At 42.0% G+C, this 25,188-nt stretch overlaps 1 protein-coding gene across 1 annotated transcript in view; it reads right to left on the reverse strand.

Annotated features, from left to right (window-relative positions):
- chrm2a (cholinergic receptor, muscarinic 2a) overlaps positions 1–25,188 on the reverse strand; it is a 70,520-nt gene that overhangs the window by 26,896 nt on the left and 18,436 nt on the right. The window contains exon 2 of the mRNA XM_068717284.1: positions 15,925–16,074. The gene's annotated coding sequence lies outside the window, so the exon portion shown is untranslated. The remainder of the gene's footprint in view (positions 1–15,924; positions 16,075–25,188) is intronic.

A 25,188-nucleotide genomic window follows, 5' to 3' on the forward strand; every position in this document is an offset into this window, starting at 1 on the left:
CGAGTGTTGCGTTTTTCTCCTTGCAATGACGGAGCGTTGAGTGGCTTTAATCGTTCAAGCCTCACGCTGTCATGCTTTCATGGCACAGTCGGTTTGATAAACCACTGCTAAGCGCTGTGCGCCTGCAATGGCAGGAAGTGAGTAGCAGCGCTGCCAGGCGTCAGTCCAGCTGGACGGCCGCAGCTATAGACTCCAGTGGCTGGCATCAGTATGCTACACTCAGCTACGCCGCCTTTCTGTGGCTGAGAAGGAGTGGCTTTGCCAACTAGATTTATAGCCCCAGATTAGCAGCTGCATCGGAGGCTGGAGGGTGTCATCCTCTTCAGCATATGGAGAGATGTTCTCAGGCAGCGAGGACGGTCTTGAGAAAACCTGCACACTTTCAACTAAGAGCCAGTGTATGTGTTGACGCTCCATTATGCGCATCAAATCCCTCCAGTGTGTGTCAATATGTGTATGGAAATGAGAAACTGCATGGTCCGTGGGCACTGGGCAGCTCTCTGAAAACAGTCATGAAAGGACCATTATCAATGACCCCTGGCGTAATAAAAGCGGCAGCTTTGTGGATGAGAGACTGGGGAAGCTGTAGCGAGCAGCCAGAGAGGCCAGACTTCGGTAATGGGTCACTGCACACTCTTAGCAGAGAGCTCCTCAAAGCCGTTTCCTCTGCCAGCTTCCGTCATCCGAGGATGGTCTTTCTCACCAAAGATTTCACTGATATAATTGCCCAAAGTTCAGAAGAGCATATTTTGTAAGTTGCTAACTATTGAGACAAATTGATATAGCAGTATGGTATTTGGGATTCTGCTTACGGTTTGGAATAAAGTTTGGAGGAAAATGAATTTGTTGAAACTGTTAAAATGACTTCTAATGATACTTTACTCTTTTTAGCACCTTTTTTTTCCCCAGATAGAAGGGAATTTTACAGTTTTATTCAGAACCATTTGGAATAATGCCGTGGTTCTGATTTTGTATGTGGCCTCTGATTCTCATTTGACAGCCAAAGAATGACTACGGTCATTATCAGATAGTCATTTGAATCACCCCCCCCCCCCCCCCACAGACAGCCACAGCGCATCCAAAAAGGAAAAAAAGTGGATGACCTAAGGTGGTTAAACATCTCAGCTAGTTGACAGTGAAATATACAGTGTCTGACACAAATAGATGAAAAATATTCTGTTCTCTTTGGCCTGATGACAAGAGTGCAACCCATCTATTAGTCTGTATTTATAGTGGATGTTACAAACTTAGCTAAAGCGAAAGCTTTCGGAGTAATGAGAGCAGGCAGCACCTTTGGCTCACATCTGAAATCATGGCGAGTATCTTTTTAAAAAAAAAAAGTGTGATGAATGATTTAAATACCAGAGCAATTAATCCTGAAGTAAACAATAATTGCTATTGATAGACTGACAATCAAATGCAAAATGAATGTGTGTTTGAATTGTATATTTGATCGTACTTCATGTTGGTCTCGGAATATTGATTAGATGGAAGATTTTCTTTTCTGCTGGCCCTTTGATTGGCTGAGATGAATGAGACAGAGGGCTAATGGTGAGTGAAACAGAGTGATTTTCCATTATGCCAAAGTCATGTGAGAAATGACCTAAACTGGGCAAAGTTGATCACATCTAATAAATTCAGCGTGCTCTGCTTCCTCAGCCCTGCCCTGCCTGCGCTGGACAAGCCCAGAAAACTTTCCTCGGCAAGAATGAAGAGACAATATTACAATGCAGAGACGTGCACAGACATTTTGAAGGGTAGTTGCTCTAACCTAAAAAGTCACCGAGGGGGGGTCTGGAGGTATCCGCCTCTGGCAAAGGCACCAAAATATGCATTGAAAGTAGGCTTTAAAATAAAATGTGCATCCTTCAAAAAAATGCTGCTAGTGATGGAGTCCAATTTCTGTGATTACAAAAAAAAACAGTAGTTTAACTATCCAGCTACATTAGAATACAAATAACACATATCTGTATACTTATTTTCTTTTTTGACTTTAAGGCAACCATAATCTACATCAGTCAGAAACTGATTGACAAAACTTTTTTGTTGTACCCAACCCAGCTCAACCATTTCTTTAGGTCACAGTTTACTATAACAAGTCGATTAGTGTTTAAAAAAACGGCCAGCTGACAGAGCCAGCATTGATAGGTCACCTGTAAAATTGCATGCTGTAGCACCTTACTCGCTACACAACAGTAAACTGTACTTAAAAATAAAAGTGCAGTTGTGAAAAGTTCATTCACATGCCTGTGATCTGCCAGTTGGGAACCACAGAGCTTTTATTGATTTCCTGAAGCTTTGCAAGGAGTTCAATAGGCTGTATCTTTTCTCATGTTTCACAATCATTACTTTTAGTGAATTCCAGCTATTTTCTGCGGATCCAATATTCCCCGTCAACTCCCAAGCGGTCAGAGTTCCTCACATCCATTACTACATCATTATATCTGGCCAACCATCTTTCTGAACACATTCCTTGAACCAATCCATTGCTGCTGCCTTTCAGACCTACTTCTGATCTACTGATCTATGATCTACAGATGGGTCCAGGAGATTCAACTGTGAGATTCGGTTTTCCACCTATATACTGGCCTTCCTCCACCACCATCAGCATATAGAGTCCCGGGGGATCCTGTCACATCTCCTGTCTTCAACTGCCTGCATACATTAGGACACTTCAGGTTGATGAGTCCCAAGTCTTTGTCTCTGTGGCTAGCACAGTATTGTTATACATTTAGAAGTGATCTCTCAATATTCAAATGCAATATTGGGATTGTTTCACTCGGGTACATTAAATGACTCTCTCCCTTCTCCTTTCTCCTTGCCATGATGCAGATGACATTTACCAATGAACAGAATGAATAAAAGCAAATTAACTGACCAAAGTTCTCCCAAGAACGAGGAGCGTTGGCTTTAAAGAGACAAAAATAAGCCGTCAACAGTAGTTTTTGTGGATTTGCTCTTTTTTACTGCCCCGTGCTCAGCTCCTAAAACGGCTACAAATTTGTCTCGAGCCAACAACACCCTCAGACCAGATCAAGGTGAACCGACATTCAGTAAAGAAAGAGAAAATTAGAGCGGTGGGATAGAGTCATGTCTGGCACGTTGCCAGACTAAGCGTCTTAGAAAAAGTTCTTAAATAATGTCCTGTTGCTACCATTCATTGTAGGGATTACTTAATACGATTACCAGGGCCGCCAATCAACCGTGGTGAATGTAGCCCATAATTACAGCGAGAAGATGAGGAAGGTGTATGACGGAGATTAGAAAAGGTGAACTCCAGTGAGCCATACAAAGTATGCCCTCAGCCTGCTCAAAACACACTCTCTGTGTTTACAACTGGAGTGCTGCCTAATTTGATAGATGAGTTTTCACAATGCAGCCACTGTTTCAGACAGTTGAAACATGCCTTGCATATTGTGTAAGTTCTATCCTGCTCGGAAGTCTTTTAAAACTGGCAAAAACCTCAATTTGCTTGGACAATTTTTTCTGGTTTTGGGTCATTTCACCCAAATCAGTTATGACTGGGATTCCAAGTAACAAAGACATTGTACTGGAAAAAGTTTTCAAAATGTAATGTTTTCAGTGCTGTCGGCACCATGAACAAAGCACATGCTGTGTCTCAATTTTCATTCTTCCATACTTAATTAAACTTGCTTTTTTTGAGTGCACACATTGACAAGTACGGCACAATGCAGCGCACTATTGAGTTCCTGGTTGCAGTACTCATAACGGTCAAAAAGCTCTGAGTGGATCGCTGAACACATCACTCCCTCAGTAAAATCCTTTCACTTCCATTAATACATATAAACTTAACAAATTCATCTTCATTGCAGATCAACCACTGCTGGTGGTCAAGTTCAATATCAAGTTAAATATGTTTGATTTGGATGAGCTGACCTTTTTACTTGTGGTTACAGTCAACCACTAAATGGCAAGTACAGAGAGTCTGAGTGAAGTCCCGTCTCACCAAACATGACAGTCGGCTGCACCGTACTCGTACTTTTACCCTCCAGCTGTCTCCTCTTCTATGTGGGATACCATTAATTTTCATCACGTCACAAAGATTTTGACATTTCATTTACTCTGCTGCACTGGGAATCACCTCAAATCAATTGCAGGCACCTGGAAGATATTGTAAATCTTCCTAACAGGCATGCCCTTAAGGTAAATGAAAGTGAATGTTACGTCCTCTTGAGGTGAATTTGCGGTGACCATAATATGGAGAGCGGAACCCCCAAGGTGCTTATTTGTTGTTTATTGTAATGGTAGGAAGAGACGATTCTGTAATGAAACGTGACAATGTCTCTCCCAGGTGCCATATGATTTCAAAGCCAGGGAATTAACATGTGATAAGCAGTTCACGACATGTCCGATTTTGGCATGTTGTAATTGACCCCCAGTCCACTAGTTCTGGCCCTCCTAATCATCATCCATCTAATGTATTGATTAGGTGTCATGAATACAATACAGTTGACAGCTGTGATTTAGTTGACATGTATGTCCAAGTTTACAACCTTTAGAAAGTAGTTCTTCAGGGAAACATTTCTTCATAGTTTTGTTCTTCAAACCTCTGCTGTACAAAGCATTTTCTATACTTAGAAACGATACATCTATGCTTTTCTCATGCTCTAATTCATGTATCTATGCTCCTATATAAACCATAGTCTACCATGAAGACATGCTATGGTGGAGGAAAAATATTCTGACACCTAAATGTTAAAAGAATCAATGTTTTATGAGATGATGATGATGAGCTATAACAAGTGCTTAAGAATCTGGCATCTGCATTTGGCTCATTTGCAAGGAATCTGTGTCTCGATAGCTGAACGTGTCTATCCTTCAGCCAGTGTCCAAACCATTTCATTAAAGAGTGCACAAAGTCTAGGCCATCTTGTTGCGGTTGACCAACAGGTAATAACATCCCAAATGAGATACACACAAGTCATCGAAAATCTCTGGTTTCCGTATAGGGAGAGAAATGTGCTTTATCTCGGAGGAAGGTGGCCATCCATCAGAAATTTCTCTCAGTATATCAGCCTGCCAAAGTTGAAAGCACAATGATGTCAGGCATTCATCAAATGCTGACACCTCACATTCAGGACTGAGACATGTACCCTTTTCTTCCAGCCCGAATCTGGTCATTGTCCCGCTGAGGCTCTCTGGCTGCAGATTAAAACTCCTTGTGGTGCTATGCGCCAATATTCGACAGCTGGCGGGTTGTGCTGGAGCCTTGTTGAAAAAACATGTGGAAAGTGCAGAGCCCCATACACTGGGAATCCAAAAAGCACCATGATGAAACTCTTGAAATTCAGCCACTTCATTATAGTTTTATTCTCACAAATGTGTTGCAGAAGTGCTCTTAGAGGCTGCCTCCTCGCAGCGCGCAAAGACGAAGAGACTGTAACATGTATCGTGTGTCACCGTGCCGGGAATAATCCTGTCCCCGAAAAAGCAACAGGACGGGGAGAAAGAGCTTCTTGTGGCACGGATCGTCGTTTCTTCTTCTAGACTCCCCACTGGCCACTCATTCATTCTGTTTAGAAATCACTGAGTGCTATTGATGTGCTGAATCAAAACCTTCACAGGAGGGAAGGTTGTCATAAATTGAACATCTTGGACGTTGTGTGTCTGGATGAAACTCTCCACAGGGCTGTATTCATGTCCAAACATTGATCTAATGTGGGAAGACTAAGGTTTGGCTATGTAGAGCAAAGATTGAATAAAAGCCTGTCAGTGATAAGTGTTTGATTCAGTCTCGGAGGGTACTTTAACTGCTTGTGGTTGATTGTGAAATCCTTTTGGAGGACTTTAATTTTTCAGATGGATGATTATCCGGATACAAAATCGCAGGGAGCCAGATGTGATCCTGGAACACATCTCTTCATTCCCTCTCTACTGTCAGAGAATAAGGACGTTTGGGATACGGTATTAGTGGAACTTGATGCCTCCCTCTATTACTTGAAGTCATTGCAGGGCAGTTAAACTGGAATGACCTCTGAAACAGGAAATCCAAAATATTCAATGATTTATAGTACAGAGTCCAAAAGTTTTGTATTTTTTAGGAGTAACTTCCGGATGAAAAAGTTAATTCTCTAAGGACAACAGAGTTTCCAAACCTGGTAGCCGATATTAAATACATCACAGCTGCTCTAAAGCAGTCCTGCTGTAGATGCCTGCAATGACATATCTTATGTGGTGAGGCCTTATGGCCTTATCATCATTATGTGCTGCTAGCAGAAGTCTTGTAATGGAAATGGCTTTGGTTGATGTGGAAAAAAGGACAAGATTACTGAGCTTTTATTGTCTTCCTTAAACTCGTCTTTATTACAGTATCACATCCTCCACCTGCATCAGAAACTTGAAGATGAGAACAGCATCGGCCAAACAAACCAATCGCAGCTATTGCGCTCTGCTTGTAATTCTGTATCTCTGTAGCCATAAGGTGTAGCTACAGTGGCTGCATATGCCCCCTAATCCAAATCTCAGGTATTCTTTTGTGTTCTTAGTATGTCCCAAACACATGAACCCTGACTAGAATCCTGCTAAAGACCTCACTTACTCCAAAAAGGTTTTTATTGACCATTGAATACACTGCCACTAAACCCAACCATCAGACAAGAAAGCATTGGAAGATTTCTGCAAAGACAGTATGGTAGTTATGGCAATTATAATAAGGTTAAGATATGGCTATAGAGTTTGTTACGACAATCAGACATACTAAGCACCCATCCACCAACACAACCTCAACACTCCCACCATGCTACACATAAAGCGCACTATTTCTGAGATGCCGAAAAAAACTCCAATGCATGAACAGCAGATAAACCCTGCTAAACGTCTACGATTACGACATTTTTTATGAACCTTTTGATATGATTTTGCTGAACAAGTGCCCAGTTATCTTCATTCTTTCTGAAGCACCCAGTTTTCGAGGCCACAATTTTTACGGTTTTCAGTGTGAGCGCTTTATTGTCCAGCACTCCAGGCCATGAAGGATGACTGATAGAAAAACTTTATGGCACAGTATTACGTTTACTAAGGTACGACCCTTTTCAATAGCAAACTTTCAACCTTTTACACCAGCAGTCAAAAGCACGAGAAATGTCAGCAGCAGGACAATTACACGCATGTGTCTCTCTCTCGTTACTGACTTGGGATTTGCAAAATGGCTTAGAAAGATAATGCACTGTATATAAAGTGTGTGCACTGAGAGGTAATGTGTGGCTTTTATGAGAGTATCTATTCTAATGATAATAACAGTGACGAATGGTAATGATTTCAGCAGCTATATCAGGTTCCCACTGCTAATGCGCCAACGACCAGCCACCATTTACGAATGCCCTTAACACCCCTGCAGACAAACAGTGTACACAGATAATTCAATACCTTTAGTCATTACAGTACTACAAGAGGGCTGTTTAGATTGACACATTGCTAATGTCTTTCCCTGCTTGCTTTAACATCACCCTACTCCCCCAAAAGACAATCAAGAAAGACTCTGACTGTGGTATCTCTCTTGTGCAGTTTATTTAGCAGCTCTTAGGTGACGGCCATGTTAGAGTCCCCTTCAGTGAACACTAGAAAATTCACGAGACTTTGTCTAGGTGTGCCTTGGTTGCTGTCAAGACTCTGGGCCAATGGCTACAACGAACTATTACAAATATTTGTTGCTTGTCAGAGAATTTCTAAAACAGCTCATATAAGCCTGTTTGGCCCTGGCACAACTGAGGTTAAGGAATGGTTCATTGTGGGCATCTTAAACCTCCAAGTCACGTACATTTTACATCCAATGATCCACCATGGCCTTTTCCCTAAGGTGTTTTCAAACTGAACACAAAGTGGAAATTGAAAAGCAGTCTCATTACATACAAAGTTAATGGAAAGACATGAGTGGGTTGATTCAAACACGCGACTGTCTGTCTCTATGTGGGTATGTCCTTCGCATATCTCAAGAGCCGTTCATCCGATCTACTTCACTATTGGCGATGGTATTGCTGGGGACCCAAGGACGTACAGTGTCAAAGTTGGTGCAATTTGGATATTCAACATATTCAATATTAATAAACTTTGAATAAACAAGCAGGAGGGGGTCGGGGCTTCAGAGCTCTGCAGACTGACTTTAGCATGTTGTACGCAGCAAGCTTTTACAGGGTCATTGACTGCAGTTCACTTTTGCCGTTGGATGAAGGATATACTAAAGTTTAAACTAGCTCTTTTTTACTTCCATGTGCGATGAGCAGTTCTCTACAACGTTGCAAGCGACACTTCCGGGGGCCGAGCAATCGGTCCGCTCCGAATGGACACACATTTGGAATGTGCACACGCCCAGAACGGCCATTGCACACAAGTGTTAAAAATGATTAAACTTGAGAGCAAACTTTGCACTGATCCTCAGGGTGTGTTATCCTGATACACCAGATGGTTTGTTTCACAAAACCATTTGAGAAGTCATCGTTGGAAACAATTTGGAAAAGAGCGTAAACACGTGTCAATCAGGAAAAGCTTTCAGTGCGCTTCTTTGTTCTTCCTTCAATGAAGAAATATGCTCCCTTTCTGATGTAACTGATGCTTTTCCAGCATCTACGTCAAGCTCTTTAGGAGCCGTCATTGTTGATTTTGAACCAACAGTTGCCCTTCCATGTTGCGTCACTCACACCTAAACCATAGCTTAAACCGTAGCTTGAAGTAGCTCTTCAAAGGACACTAGGGCTCTGGATTACTTGTAGCCACAAAAAATGGATTTTAGTGTGATGTTGTGATCCAGCTGCTGTGCAAGGTAAAAACTGTGTGACTATTGCATAAATGTATAGAGACAAAGGGCCGGGGGTTGAGCGAATAGTTTGGGAAATCTTGATGCCACCCACAAATTATGTACATATTCAATGATTCTGCACCTCCATGATTTATGTGTAATGCCAACATTAAGTAAGATTTAATGTTTCCCATACTAAGCATGGGTGGAAAATAAGGGTGTGGCGGTCAGGGTGATGGATGGGAGCACAGCAAGTCTGATCAACCTGCAATTGATATTCACCTTTATTATTTTAAGCGGAAAGACAATCTTTCCCTAACCTCAAAAACACTGTACGTACCATGCTCAGATATTGTAGAAAACGGCAACTTTGCATTGGACCTAATGAAATGAAATTGAATGTGTTTTTTCCTAATCCAATGTCAATGAACTGTGTTCATTGTTTATTGTTATGCACCATTCACCAAGTCAAATTCCTTGTATGTGTAACGTACTTGGCAATAAACGGTTTTGATTCTGATTCTGCTGCCATTTTTGTGTTGAGTAGCGTCTCGTACAACCCAAGAACATTCACATGAACACAATTCCTGTCTATGCTGTTGGCCCATATTGTAAACCCACATGTGTTTGACTTCTCGCTCTCGGATTACGATAAAACTGTGTTCCAGATTGGAATAACTTCCACTGCTCAGATATTCTTAAAAATCCATGCCGATCCTTCCCTAATGTGACGGCAACTTGCACGGTCACGTCTTTTCCCACTTCTTCATTTTGGGGGCAAATCTATAACATGGATAATTTCAGCTGCCAATACGGGCGCCATGGGTTCATCATCTCACATCGAATAAATGGTGGACAGTGGATCTATGTTTAGTGGGAGGCAGTCATCATCAATCGCAATGGCTGAACATAGATTTTGATAACGTGTTCGGTTCAAAGCAGTATGAAGAATACTTGATGCAAATTCTGCAATATAAATGGATTTTATTCCAAGCCATAATGCCACATGTTGCTATCAAGCGGATGCTTGGAGATGTTCCCTTGCCTAGAAATCCCCCAGGGCCAGTCAGACAGAATCAATGACCTGGTTCCAGTAATTACTGTTTACTTTAGCTCATTATTCTCAAAGCTTTGATTAAGCATTAGCCCTCATGTGAAGAATATGTGGCCTTAATTGGTGGTTGCCAGGCCGCGTACGTCCTGGTCTGTTGTAATGCATATTGGGAGGAATGGAGGTCAGGAAGTGAGAGCCATCTCGGGCAGCTATTCTTGGCCCTGCCTTTGAGTCATTCACATTCCCTAATTGTCCGGCGAGTCAACATGTGACAAAAAGATGAACAGCAGTCTTCGTCCGGCAGAGCAAACAGCAAACACTGCACACATGCTTCACATGGCGGAAGAGAATGGTTCATATGTTGACATTTACAACTTAATTAAAACAAAGAAGGCAGATGATCCACACAGGGTCAGACGCGACACGATCCTGCACACAGTTTAGCTACACTACACACATTTAGCTGAGCAACGCTAATCCCGCGTGGCTGGAAAAACCTGCTCACTCGAAATCCTGAGATGATTAAAATATATTACCATGTCAAAGAAACTCATATACTCGTGATATTAAAGATGTTATGTATGCACATAAATTCCCAATTGCCTCATGCGTTTTGATTAGTAACTGAGAGAAAAATGTAGGTAACAAATATCAATGATTGAATTGTATGCAGTACAAAGTTAATAGAATATATTTGCACATCATTGCATTATTTGTTCAAAAGCATATATACACGAAGCTACCCAAGGCTGAGCAGAGTCGGCTGTCGCATCTAATTTATCAAGTTGGAACATGCCTCTCAGCCACTTGTTTCAATCTCGCTGGCAATAATGGACATAAGCTGAGCTCTGGTCTTCAGGGTGAAGGACTTTTTTTTTAAAATACAAAGTGCATGAAACACTCTGCAGCTTTTTGCTCATTTAACTTCTTCTTCCATTTAGAACTCAAACTAACTGCAGACCAAAATTCGTAACAGTTTTGAAACAACTGTAATTAACCAAATTGAAATAGTGCCAGCCATATTACCAGCGCACGGATCTCCTTTTCAATAATTGAGTGTCTACATTAGAAACCCAGTATATTTCTCCTTCTGCTACGACAGCCACTGCATTCCCCAAGCTCCATCATTAAAACATCCTCTGAGTCCTTCCCTGCGAAGAACAATACCATTCAGTTAACTGCACCCCCCCCCCCCCCCCCCCCCCCCCACACACACACACACACACACACACACACACACACACACACACACACACACACACACACACATGCACAAACACTTGCTGTGAGGATATGCCATGCTGTGTTTGCCTCCTGTTATGACTCTCGCTGTACGCTGAGTAAAGAAAAGAAAGAAAAACTCCATTAAACCAGTTCCCCAGTTTACTGTTGCTCTGGCGTTCTCTCACTTAAGAAGATAATAGGTGAGGCCAAAATGTGGTGTTTTTATTAAATTCTTTAATACAAAAAAAAGATGATTAAATAAAGCCCAAATACAGATAAAGCACTAAGCTTAATTATGGAAATGATTTTACTATATATTGAACATTTGTCTTTCCATGTGCATCCTTGTTTCAGCGTCTTATCATTTAGTGTGTGTTAATCACTTTGCAGCCAGCTTTCTCTTTTTTTATTTTCATGGGTAATTGGCTATGCAGCACATGGAACCAGAGACCTGCAGGCGACACACAGGAAGGGGAACACTGTGATGGAAGAAACTGAGCTCACTGATGCATGTCAAACAATTTTTCCCCCCTCCATTTAATTACTCTATCCTGTTGTTTACTTATTTATTTTGTGCTTTCCCATTTCTCAAAACACAAAATATCCATCTTGAGCCGTGCGGGTCTTTCCCTCATCTGTCTCGCTTCTCCTACATCTTGATCCTCGTTCTCACTCCTGCCCAGAATGTGAGCGCACCCATATCTCGATTAGACCTCTGGAAACGCCTGTGCAATTTCCTGAAAGATTATAGTGATTGATTTACACAATCAGAGCGAATGTGGGGCTCAGCCCCGAACTATCGGCGAGGAATGTTTTTGAGCAGTGGTCAAGGAGACCCACCAGAAACGAAGGCGATGCAAACGTTTTAAATGCACACTCTCTCGTGCTTTTAAAAAAATGTTCTCTTTGGTCCTCAAGGGTCGAAATAACATAAGTTTCAATTATATGAAGAATGCTGTTACAATGGTAAAATAACAGACACGGCGGTACAGGGCACCTGACAGCAGCCACCTCGGATGAGGATGAGCCAATCCCTGCTGACTCTTCATCTAATGCGACTTCTTCAACAAGCCGCTCTGACTGAGGTCACGATCCACTGACCTCGGGGCATTATTACCCTGTAATCATGTGTTGCTCTGCATGGCTACATTTGTTATTTTTCGTTGACAGCCTAATGTTTGAAGAAAGCAATTTCACCTGATGGATGATCATAAGAGGGGGAGAGGCTATATCAGCTTCATGCCTTGCCAGTGAATTATGCACAACAAAATCCCTTATATGACTGAACGGGGCTGCCCGCAGTACCTGCTTTCTCAGATATACTACCATTCTACGTGCTTTATACGCGGGCTTACTATTGCCGGAGCTGCGAGGACTTTTTTTGCTTATCAGAATGTGCACGAGGCCTATTCATTACCATAGTATTTACCTGTCCTCTTAAATCAAAAAGGCTGTCAGTCCTCACATTACCACTGCGCTGTGAAAAATTGTCATCTAATTTTCAAACAGTATAGCCTGGGCGACTGATTCATTGGACTTTAGGCCATTCATGACCACAGAAATCAATCGGCGCTGCTCCTCTGGTCCGCACTTGGTCTGTTGACGGCAGTAAGGATAACGTGTCAAAGGGGGCCTCCTCAATCTTGTCACTTTAAGTGCAATCAATACTGCTTCTCCACCAACCGAATGCCTCTGAATACCAGCCCCCCCCCCCCCCCCTCTCCTCACACTCGGCTGAACATTTCACTCAATATCTGACTGGAGGCTGAAAACATCTGCAGAAGCAACAACAAAAAAGAAAGGCGGAATTAAATGCTTTACAATATACTAAAGACGACGACGCACTCTGCAGTGATGTAATGAAAACAGCTGGATGTGTAAAGAAGAAATGGAATTCTCTATGACATTCAAAGTCTACAAATAGCATGTTTGTGTGACGCAAATGTTAAATGAAACCTCAACACAAAGTCATTTCTCTGAAAACAACTCACGTGCAGAGCTGAGTGTAATTTAACTCAACAAATCAAACACCGAATCACAAGTCAATACAATCAGAAGAACAGAACTTTTCGTCTATAAACACAGCTTTTTCCAGCAGTGTTTTCCACTGCGACTATGTTGTCCCCGGAGCCCCATACATCATTGCGGACAGTCCTCAATGCATGGCCTGCCGTCGGCTTCCAGACAGCTCCAATCCATAAAAGCAAGCCTCTGGCCAACGTACCTGTAAATTAGTCCATCTAAAAAATTCAACGAGCCCAGGGAGAGGTTTGATGCGTGCATCTGGGTGCTTGGCCCTGGAAACGATGGTATTAATTGCCTGGAGGATTATGGGACACAGACCTCCACTCCCTCATGCATATTTGACACTTCTAGCAGCACGCTCAGGCCCCTGTTGCAGTTAATGGATGGTGTTTGGCACTGTGTTGCATATGTATAAGCTAGCAACTTATGAGTGGGTATGCGGCGAGCCTATCTGTCTGAGCATGTGTGTCGGCTCTGTTATCTTGAGCCAGCCTGGGTGAGCGCGGGGCTGGGTGGCCGGGTTGCCGCTTCCTAATTGGTGCGACTGCTCCCACTACGCTTGCCCTCAACGGCTGCCGCTGCCCTCTCCTGTTAATCTGTGCCAAGGATTCGGCTGGCTCGACACGGAACTGACCTGACAGTCCTTTGGGGGTGTTAGGAGCGCAATCACACACTAAGAAAAAAAAAAAAAAGTAGACGGATGAATATGCAGTCACTTAGACACACGCACACATACACAAGGAGACATGAACTCTCATGCAAATGGAAGACTCAGATATGCAGTTAGGACAGACAAATGCACACGCACGCACCTCTACACACAATCTCAATCTCAGTGAAATGAAAGAGCCGCAACTCCATTTGAGATATGGTTCTGGACAGCATCGCGATGATGAAGAGGGAGAGCTCTCGACAGTGTTGTTGGTGGAACGGCATCAAACAGTTGTGTGAGTGTGTGAGTGTGTGTGTGTGTGTACCTGCAGATGACATGTCTGCTGGTAACATCCGCATACACTCCAGCAGAGTGAAGTGAGGTTGTTGATCAGTGATCGCACTTTGCTTTACATATCGTCCTTTTTGTCTGCAGAGATAGTCTGGCATGACAGTGTGAAACCTGATCTGACGGCCTTTGAAACTTCCTCTAAAATACACTGCAATTACAATATAGTCCAAGTTCTTTGAGGTGAATTGGTTTAGTATTTTGGTCATAAACCAAAGCACTGAACAAAAGTGGACCAAATGGTGGACCAGGAGACTGACTGACTTACTGACCGACCTGCAATGCAGCTATGCAGCTCGTATATCTAAATATTGTATGTAAATGTATTATGCATTACCATGAATGAAAGACTTACCTGAGGAGATCAGAACTTTCCATGTGCTTTCATCCCCACCCACCTGGTGCCCTAAAGCCTTATGACTCTGAGCGCTACACTCACTGTTCAAGGTCTCTTTGAGAGAGCTCTTTTGTATCTGTTGAAGTAGCACAAGGTCTTGTAACGCAATTGACTTTGTTGATGTCACATACATATTCTGTAATAATGATCCAAGGACAGACCACGGAAGCGGTGGGTGGGTAGAGGGGTATTCTCTCTAATTTTATAATTTAAATAAATGCAATGCTACAAATCACTTGCATCCTTATCAACAGTGTTGGTTAACGCCATGATTAGCAAAATTGACACGGATGCATGATTGCGCATTGTCAAAAATAAAGGCGGCAAGAGGACAAAAAAACAATCGCTTGCTTGATTTTGAGAGAGAGAGAGAGAGAGAGAGGAGAGAGAGAGAGAGAGAGAGAGAGAGAGAGGAGAGAGAGAGAGAGAGAGAGAGGAGAGAGAGAGAGAGAGAGAGAGAGAGAGAGAGAGAGAGAGAGAGAGAGAGAGAGAGAGAGAGAGATTTCTATGCGCCTCTCTCTGCCTTATTTTGACAAATGTTCATTCACAAATTAAAAAAAAAATGTAGCGCTCCGCTAGTGCTACATTCTTCTGAGTGCTCTGATGAATAAATGTATTCTTTCATTTTGAACCAGCAGCCTTATGTTGTTGTCATTACGCCTTTCCGAGGCTATTGCTTTGGTTAAAGCATTGGGTTTTATTTTTCGAAAAATAAATTGGCCCCCTCGCAATTTTTTAACAACCCTTCAGTCACTTCATTCTGGCGTCTTGCCTGGTTGATGGACTTAAGTGCGCTGTAACGTTACTCAATACGGATACATCAGTAATAGGCCTATGTCTGTGTAGCATATGCCCCCTGACCCCCTCCGCATGCCTTGAATTTATGCCCCCCCTCTTGTTCAGATGCGTTCCATGGTCCGTGACCAAGGACATGACCATTAGTCATCTTTCAGTGAACAAAATTGCTGGTAGCTCTTATCACAATAATATCGGACAGATTGTGGCCGTGTACCACGCATTCAACAAATTACCTGAACGCATATGGCCGCATTATTTCACATGAATGATGAATACATTTAGATTATGAATACATGTTATATTAATGCTACCTGCCAGGCTTGGTGAAGTGATTCTGCTTTCGAAGAGGTGTGCATTATGTTGATATGTCATTTGCGTGTACATGAATTTCAGTCTGCCAACAAGTCATAGGTAAATTGAAATTCATTGCGAGCACTGACTGACAGCAGGTCAAATCAAATGTCAGGACAGAGTAGAGTTAAAGAAATGTAAATGTGTGAACCATGTGTGCAGAGAATGGCAGTGACGGCTCACGACAAAATTTGAACAGAATTGGAAATGAGTCATTCGTAAATCCGAGCTGGGGGGGGGGGGGGGGTTCACTCTTTTTGGGTGTGTCATGAGTAAACACACAATAGCTATCACTCCTGTGTAAAGAGTGTGTAAGCACTTACAGCAGGCGTTAAGCAGTCCGTTGGGCTTTCTCGCACTTGGATGGCATGCTCGGAGAGTGTGGGTTCAATGCAGCACCAGAGAGGCTCTTTTTGACGGAAGGAAGCGATGGGCGTGTCCGGCTCCAGCTTCATGGTTAATAGCCATGGCCACTGTTTAAAAAAAGAGAAAAAGTAAACAAGGATGAGCAACGTGCTGCCTTCAAGTCATCCCCAAAACACTTTTGGATATTCAATTCCAACGGTTTTAAATGTTTTCTAAAATATCTGTGCATGGCATGGTTTGTAGTTGTGGCAAACAATCTATGAACAGCTAGCCTGCTTCTGTTTAAATGTAACAAACTCCACCTACCAGCACCTCTAAAGCTCACACAGTCACTCACTCTATCTCTGACATTCATCTATACGACAACAAGTTATACATGGGGTTTGGCAGTCTTTTAAAATAAGCTAAGCATAAGTCTCTCAGCAGCACAAAAGCATAATTCCCCTGAATGTCAAAGCGTTCCTTCTTAAGGTTTGGGAATGACTGTGATGTTTTTAAAGCTTAAAAACACATTTCTTGTAGGAATGTGACATGAATGACAATCCAATGCAATGAAAAGTCACACTCTTATTTTTGCACCTTGATACTAGTCGCAGTAAAGCAGAAGATGGAGCATCTTTCGCTTCAGTCATGTAATGAGATAAATGAACAAATGACAAAACCACGGGATTAGAACTTAATTTCACTGTCTTTTTAAGAGCACATCATTTCCTGTATGGCCACCGAATGTTGGCGTCGGATGTATGCAGCACACCGTGAAGCATAATCATCCAATCTCAATGTGTTTCATAAGTGATCCTCCACCGGTCATCCCCAGTGATGCCGTTTTCAAGGGAGGAAGAGCTACATGGAGGTGATTTTAAGTTGGAGTCTATGTAAATTACAGTCCTCGACCTCTACGGACCTGTAACTCCCATTATACATAATGTACACATCTTGGCCCTGTCCGCCTCTAATGCAAATGACCGTGACAGAAGTTCACTACGTATATGTGCGTACCCTGTATGGTAGCCACAGCCCTCTGAGACTATTATCCCAGAGTGCTGCAGCACTCAGTCATATTTACAGATGAGACGCTAGCAGGCACACCTCATGTTTAAATGCAAATTTCAACCAACCAGAGCACCTTGCAGAAGCCCCAGCAGTTTTGAAATCTCTTAACCCAAGCCTTGCACGCTAATAAAAAAAAAAACAACTCTCAACACGCCGCTGTTTATGTCTTTAGCATATGACGAGCAGGAGCGAAGCAATGTCACATCTAGCTTTTGAACTGCAGGCAGAGAAAGATCTTGAGCTGAAGAAGTTGAGGGAAAGACGGGAGCGGCTGATAAGGGGATAAGCCCCGAGGCTACAGGGTTTAGTACACTAAGTCAGGCTGTGCTGGTGGAGAGATGCAGTGCGATGATAACAACTTGTGTTTATGGCGTGTCACTGCATGGACACATTAGCCGTTACCGTCTGCAGCACTGCCATTCACTGTTATGACTAATCACAGCACACAAGACAGCGGAGAAATCGCAGCGCCCCCGCGTTTGAAGCGAAACAGCTGCCTTGAAAGAAGTGACGGTTGTTTGGGCAGAATGCAAACACCAGCAGGGCTTTAGTGAGGGAAGGATTTGGGAAAAGGCCGGAGGCTGGAACATGTTGAGGCCGCGTGACGCATCGCTGTGGTCTCACATTGTTAGACAATACATTGTCCAAATGATTTCCCCGTGGTGGAAATCTGCCTAATGATCTTTGTCTCTGGTGCTCTAATTCATTTATTATGCTAATAGGAGAAAGCTTTGTCTGATCAGACATCGCATAAACACAAGTGTACTTCAATGTTCACTAATCATGTCGGAGGAGGATTCGAAGGCTCCCAGCAATTCTGCCGAATTATAAGATGATGAAATTTATTCATAAAATTGTCAGATGATGATAAGGGTTTAAAATATCGAATAGGCAGCCTTGGACGTGGATTGCAATCTCCCTCGCCCACAGGCAGTTAATTCCCCCCACGAGCAAATCTGAGAACTCTGAATAAATGCGCGCTAAAGCTTAACATATATAGACGACGTACACTGCATACTGTTTGGCAGTAGAGTGGCATGACCAAAGATAAGTTTCTTTGCTGCTTTAAGCAGTGGACTCGCAGTATATGTGTGTGAGACGTCAAGGTTATAAAGAACAGTGTCCTCCCTGGACCAGCGAGGCTGTCTTTCTCCACACACTGTCACCTTAATCTCCCAAGAATGACCTCAACCTCTGGGGAGGGGGAACTCTTATTGAATATAGTGACCGACCTGGCTGTCATCACTGAGGAGCACTAAACGTTTGGTACATGCTTGTTGAACTGCTTGGAAACTTGGCGGACCGCAAAACCATGAAATGTGTCCAAGCCCTGTGAAGATGTAGGAATGAACGTTGTCTCTTGCTGGCTGAGAGATGATTGTCAGCTGGTTACCATGCCGGCTTTTTGCTCCTGAAGCCTTAATGTTTCTGAGCTATTTTACACTCTTTTTTTTAAATAAACAAATATCAAAGTTATCATGTTGTTGTTGTTGAGATCACCCAATTATTGTGTGCAGTCAGATTTTATTCTTTACACCTCTGTTTTCACACCTGTAATCCGATACCTTCACGATACATATCACATTAGTTGCCATAGAGCTGGCTGGGCTGCCAACTAAATCACATTTGCATCTCATTACACTACTAAAACACATTTTTTAGATTATGTGTTAGTACACACCAGGATGATCTTATCTCCCAGATTTATGCACTATTCAGCCAGATTAGTGATATAATAGTTTGGAGCTTAATCTCTTATTGATAACAGTGCTCATAAATGTTTTTTTTCTGATGGCAGCTTGTCTCTGTTTTTTGATAGCTGACTGTCAATTTCAGTTAATTTTCAGAAGACTGGCAACCTGTGGGGGTTGAATGGTGTGAAACACACTGAGTGCTAGATCTTCTAAATTGATTGTGCATCAGCATCGGTGAGTAATAACGACATAGCATCTGTGAAAATCACCACTGTGCTTGCAAATGGACACTTTAAAGCTGCTTGTATGCTCATTTTGTCTGTTACCGGAGACGGTTAATCAAACATTTTGGCAACAAGATGGAGCGGAGTTTGGATGAGCAATTAGCAACCACCGTAGCTCACTGTGACAGGCTGCCAAACCTCTCAATTAGGGCAAATGTGCCATAAAACATAGTTCTGTTTGAAGGTGCCCTGTGCAGTTTTCTTTCAAATTCAGGGGCAAATTCAAGAAAGGTCAACCTGCTCAAATAAGGCTGAAAGAAACCATGTAATTCTCAAAACACCCGCAAAATGGTGAAATGCACCCCGACTGCTCTGCTAAGTAAATAGCGTCTTGGGGCTCCTGTGCTATCTGCATGTATTTATGGAGGCGTATTTTGGCACAGTGAAAGGAGGGAAGTTAAATGAGCCTGAGACCAATACGAGCCCGGCCTGTAAAAAACTAAATGGTCTGGCCCGAATCGCCTTAGCGTGTTTGGTCCCAACCGGCTTCTCTCATGCTCACTCCACCACTCACAACTGACATTGGCCTCGTGCACATTTAAACTTTCCACATGGATAATTGCAGTCAGAAGCAAAACTTTATGGGCATGTTTGCTCTGCAGAATATCTTTTCTGAATAAGATCCAAGACGGGGAAGGAAAGGAAGCTGTTGCACACGATGTACCATCCAAGGTGCTATCAGCGGCCGCAATCCATTCTTTGTGAATTCTACCATTATAGAGTGTTTCCTCTTCCTTATGTTTCTGTCTTTTGTTTAGGAATGTCTGGACAAGTTTTATATATAGATAGATAGATAGATAGATAGATAGATAGATAGATAGATAGATAGATAGATAGATAGATAGATAGATAGATAGATAGATAGATGTGTTGATTGACAGGACATTATTCTACTGTTCTATTAATCGATTGATCCCTTCAGTAATTTTTGAAGCAAAAATGCTTCTTAGTTGTGAGGATTTGCTGCTTTTCTTTGTCTTATGTGACAATAAACGTGACACAGTGAGAGAGCAGATGTACAGGGTGCAGCCATTTCAAGCCATTTCATTGTCTTACTCTCATTGTGAACATGGTTTACTGTGGCTTACAGCAACGCAGTGTAATGCAGTACCACACTTTCACTTATCACAACTTCACCTCAGAATACTCCTCTGTAAAACTGCTGTTATATGTCTGATGACTTCTGCATCTCCACGAGATCCCCCCTAAGAATGCCGAACAAAGAAAACATGTTCACACTGCTATGAACTGTCGGAAGCGCTTTGGAAAGACCTAGTCGAAAACACAAGCAATAAAAACAAGCCTTTCAGTGTTTCCATTTTTAAATACTCCGATGGGAACGGCTGTAATGCAATTTCCTAGTACTTGGTGTCCCCTGACTGCAACTGCCAGGGCCTCCCTTCAAGTGTGGGCTGCTGCTTTATTGCAATATCAGCATTCTGCTGGGGAGGAGGGAGGGGTTGCTTCTCCAAGTCTGAACCTGGTCATAGATCTCATTGGACATCTACACTGTCTCTTCATTATCTGCTCTCATCCAACATCCCAGCACGGGGGCATGTGTCTGGATGAAAAGGCTTGATTATGTAACTGTCTGAAAGGCTGGCTGTCAGCCTATTTACAGGCCGATGCATCAATCTTCCACTGACTCTGCATCTCCCTAGAATATCTGGTCTTCCAATATACATGACGGATCTACATGCGTGGTCTGCTGGTAAATGTTTTTCATTTTAACTGCCTGCTCTGATCGATCAAGAAATCCAAATAACGAGTCAGTAAACATGCATGGACAAGTGCCAGCGTTTATTCAATCTGTATCTTGACTGATGTGGACATCGCTCTCATTTTCAGTGGGTGGCATGTTTCTTCATCTGCATATTTAGCCAAATGTTTGAAGGCTGAGGGAAACCGCAGCGATGCAAACACACAGACGTCCATCGCTCTCCGGGTGCCGCTCAGATGAATGCAAAACCCAAACCAAACAAAGAGAGTGATTAGCGGATCTGTTTAACCTCAGGGCAGAAGGCTCCCGTTATTAGACCGGAGAGTTTACTTAGCTATGTGCGCTGCCGTCTGCCATCCTCTGCTCCCTCTGCAGCGCGTCCTGACACAGTGCCGCTCAGAGCTAACGGCGCTAATTAGGGAAACCGCCAAGGGATTTTTTTTTCATGTGCCAGTTAATCTGTTAAATCTGTAAACTATAGTCAAGTATGCTGCGCATAAGTACAAGTTTGAGGTATTTGTAGATACCAGAATTAGCTTATTATCAGAGTTGGGACAGGTGGAAAGTCATTGGTCTTTGCACTCAAGTCCAAAGTCAAGTACAAAGTCCAAAAGTCATAATACGCTCTTCACGAAATGTGATGCCATTTTAGCCACAGAGTAATAATATAGTACGATATAGTAAAATTGGTAATTATTTGTTAAAAGATCATAAATAAAATATCAGGGTAATTAAGTGTCAACTTGCTGGGAATGAATAACGTTAGTTGATTCCAAAAATAAAAAAAAGGTAAATAAGTTTGTGATTGGTCCAAGTGAAATCACGAGTCATTGGTGATAAAAGTCCAAGTCAAGGTGCAAGTCTTTTTTTATTTTGTCAAGTTTAAAGTCAATTCAATTTGTGACTCACGTCGGACTCGTGGCCACACCCCTGCTTATGACAGATACAGTACATTGGCCTATCACGGTAAAAACTGTAGAATTGACATTATATATACATTTCTGCTCAGCTTATATTGCATTTCATCAGCAGATTTTATATACACTCTAAAATGTATTGCACCACTCTAGTTGAATTGTGTCCTCCTTTCTATCATCAGCAGGGCTGATATTTATTGCCAAAGGACAAGATTCAGCATCCGCTCCAGCTTAAAATCAGATAGCTGTCGCTTCGAGTGCTTATAGACTTGGTGAGCACATTCTCAAAACCAGTTGTGTATTAAATATTTCCACATCTCACTGTTGTGTGCAGCAGTCAAATAAGAAGTACTTCCTCTGCAACCCTCCTCACTCTCTCTCATTTGCACAGAATTGAATCTCTGAAGGTCAAACAATTATTTCTTTTTGGGAATATGAATTTATTTCTTCCTTTTCTAGTATGTTGCTTTAGTCATCAGTTTGCACCATTAAGTATTGACACAGCAAGATGTCTGTGGAGATACCATCTGATTATGATGATATTGCAATAAGCTTGAGGCTTCACTGCTCTTGGAGCTGCTTGTTTCTCACCAGGCTGCTAGCAGACGTTTACCCTGACATGAGAATCAATGAGGAGTCTCTTTGATGTTGCCGCCAGCAACGTCACAATGTGTTGGATTTTCTTTCTGAATTGATGCTCCTTTTGAGTTGAACAAATGCATGTTCATTGCTGTCATTGAGTGACAATGAAGAACAGATATAGCAAAAAACATGACTTTGTTTGTTATACCCTTTGGGCTGTGAACAAGTGTGTGTGTGTGTGTGTGTGTGTGTGTGTGTGTGTGTGTGTGTGTGTGTGAGAGAGTGTGATCACATCTGCAGATGGAAAAGTATTTACTTGAGATTTATGTTTTGTTTACAACGTCTCAAATAAGTTTGATACAAAAAAAGAGTCAGAGATTGGAATGGACCAGCACTGTTCATCTTCTCCTGAGTGAAAATCACTTCCTTGGTCCTGCTCAGAATGGAAAAAAGATTTGGGCAAAAAGTTCAGGCTGAGGCTTCAGAGAGAAGCATGATTTGAATAACCACTTAGTGAGGACTATATAAACAATGTGACCTAATCTCTACTTGTCTTATTTTATCGTTATTTTGCAAGGTGGCGCCAGAGGAGGCTGTTTTCTTGGCACAGAAAGGAATATAATAGTGGAAACAGTCGCGGTTATGGTCATAGACTGTATTTAAGAAGTGGAAATAGTTACCATGACTTCACCCTTTGGTTTGTGGACAACGGATCTGAAGCCTCGAGTTTAACAATTTCAACCCTCGCAAACTTGTTTTTTTTTGTCGTCGCCATCTTGGTTTTGGGCCGTTGCCATCTTGATATTTGCACTCATTTTTGGGCAACCAAAATGTTACAATTAACTTTCATGAACTAAAAACAAACTGTGAAATGGTAAAAAAAAATTGTAATACAAGACCAGGGACAACTCCACACTGTGGACGCCGTGGTAGCGACCTGTCAATCACAAGGTAGCCACGCCCTAAAGCGTACCCTGCTTTATGGTCTATTTTTCTCTAAATGGGACCATAATGTACTAAATGAACATCATGCTGTATTGAAGAAGACTTGAAACTAGCAATTGAGAGCATAAACTCATGTTTACAATGTTTACTGAGGTAATAAATCAAGTAGGAATTGGATCATTTTCTCATAGACTTCTATACAATCTGACTTATTTTTGTAACCAGAGGAGGCAAAGCAATGCTAGATTGTTTCAGTCGCCGCCTGGGTTAAGTTTATATTTTTTTAATTCCTAAGCATCATGTGACGTACAGTCGTCAGTAAAATAACTCAACTTTTGGTTTGACATGTCTAAAAATGACTAATGGGTTTACGTAGGAGTTAGTTGGAACCCTTTTGCGTCACACAGATGCTAAATGGTTCCTTGTGCGTTGGTATGGAGATGCTTCTAGCTTTGCGAGTCCTTATCGCAGTGGCCTGGCTTTGAGTCCTGCCCAGGGTCCTTTATTGCATTTCATCTCCTCTCTCTCCGTTTGTCTCACTCACTATCTAATAAAGCAGAAATCCCAAAGGAGGAAAAAAAAAGCTTAGCTTTGCACATTACAGCCAATCAAAAAAAATCCAAAGAACCCCTCACAAGGAGATAAGATGAAATTCCACAGCGCTTTGATTAAACAATAATCTTGATGGCAACTGGCTGGACCCTTCTTACAATGCCGTTGGGGATTTTAATCATACATGTCACGGACTGCATCTGAAAGCTCTAGTCAAGAGGTGGAATTGAGGGAATCACAATCACGCCAGTAGCTTCTTTTCAATGTAAAAAAATAAAGGTGAAGTAGCACTTTTTAGTAGAAGAGACTTTTTTTTACAAGAAGTCAAACAGCTGGGAATATATCAACAAAGAATAGCACAGAAATAAAAGGTTGAGCAGACATTAGTCAATGTTATTTGCTCGCTCAATGTCAAATTTCTTTTGTGAATTGGACGTCCTTCTTGAACATACTAATTTGTGGGACATTTCTTGGGTTTCAGGACATCTGAGAGGTTCAATTTCACTGCTCTTGATCACCATAACCCAATTGGAATATTAGGTTAGTATTAGGTTTAGAAGTATTATTACATTTTAGAGGAAGTATGAACTTCAGCGGCTTTTCAAATCAAGCCTATAAAGTCAGATGATAGTGTTTGGTATTGCAGATATTTTTCTTGTCTTGTTGAAATTTGCATATAATGATGGCCAGTATAGACTGTAATATCTATATATATTATATATTGGGACAATGTGGACAGACCCCATGCTTTCTAGTTTCTTGTCTATAATTTAGAGTCTTACTTGTGTGTGCAATAGCGCAGTGTAAATGGGAGAAATTATTCTATTCTATTTCAGACAGACAATTTTACTTTATAATTATGAACAAAAGCCTCAAGGCTGCACATATTCATTGCACAAATTTAACAATGATGGTGAAATATTTAGTCTTTTAGAAAATATTGACATACAACTTTTTCCACAAGCTGTGAGTCATCTCCTAAATCCCTCTGCAAACCATTTTGCAATTCTCTGGGAGGTTCCATCCTACAGTCTACTCTGGATTAATACCCAGTAATTTCCTTGGAATTGATTATTTAACTCTTTTTTTTCTATGTGTGTGTGTGTGTGTGTGTGTGTGTGTGTGTGTGTGTGTGTGTGTGTGTGTGTGTGTGTGTGTGTGTGTGTGTGCTATGTTTTATCTCAGTCCAGCAGAATGGCTCTGCACTGCCACAGAGTGTTTTGCCAGTGAATGGAAATCCTTCAGTGCAGGTGTGGAAAGCAGAGTGGTGAAGAGGCTCCTTCACTTCTGCACTCCGCTGATAACTTTAACATTTGACCACGTATTGTGCTCTGGTCTCATGAAAGCATGCTGCAATGCTTTCCTCCAAACAGATTCACATTTTTGTTCCCGTATGACTTTGAGTTTTAAAAAGGAGAGTAAAGGCTTGTCAAGAAACTAGACGGCGAGCGGGTTCAATAGCTGCACAGACGCG

The sequence above is a fragment of the Cebidichthys violaceus genome, unplaced genomic scaffold, assembly GCF_023349555.1.
Source record: "Cebidichthys violaceus isolate CVI_PGR_0920_01 unplaced genomic scaffold, fCebVio1.0.p SCAF_21, whole genome shotgun sequence".
Lineage (NCBI taxonomy): Eukaryota > Metazoa > Chordata > Actinopteri > Perciformes > Stichaeidae > Cebidichthys > Cebidichthys violaceus.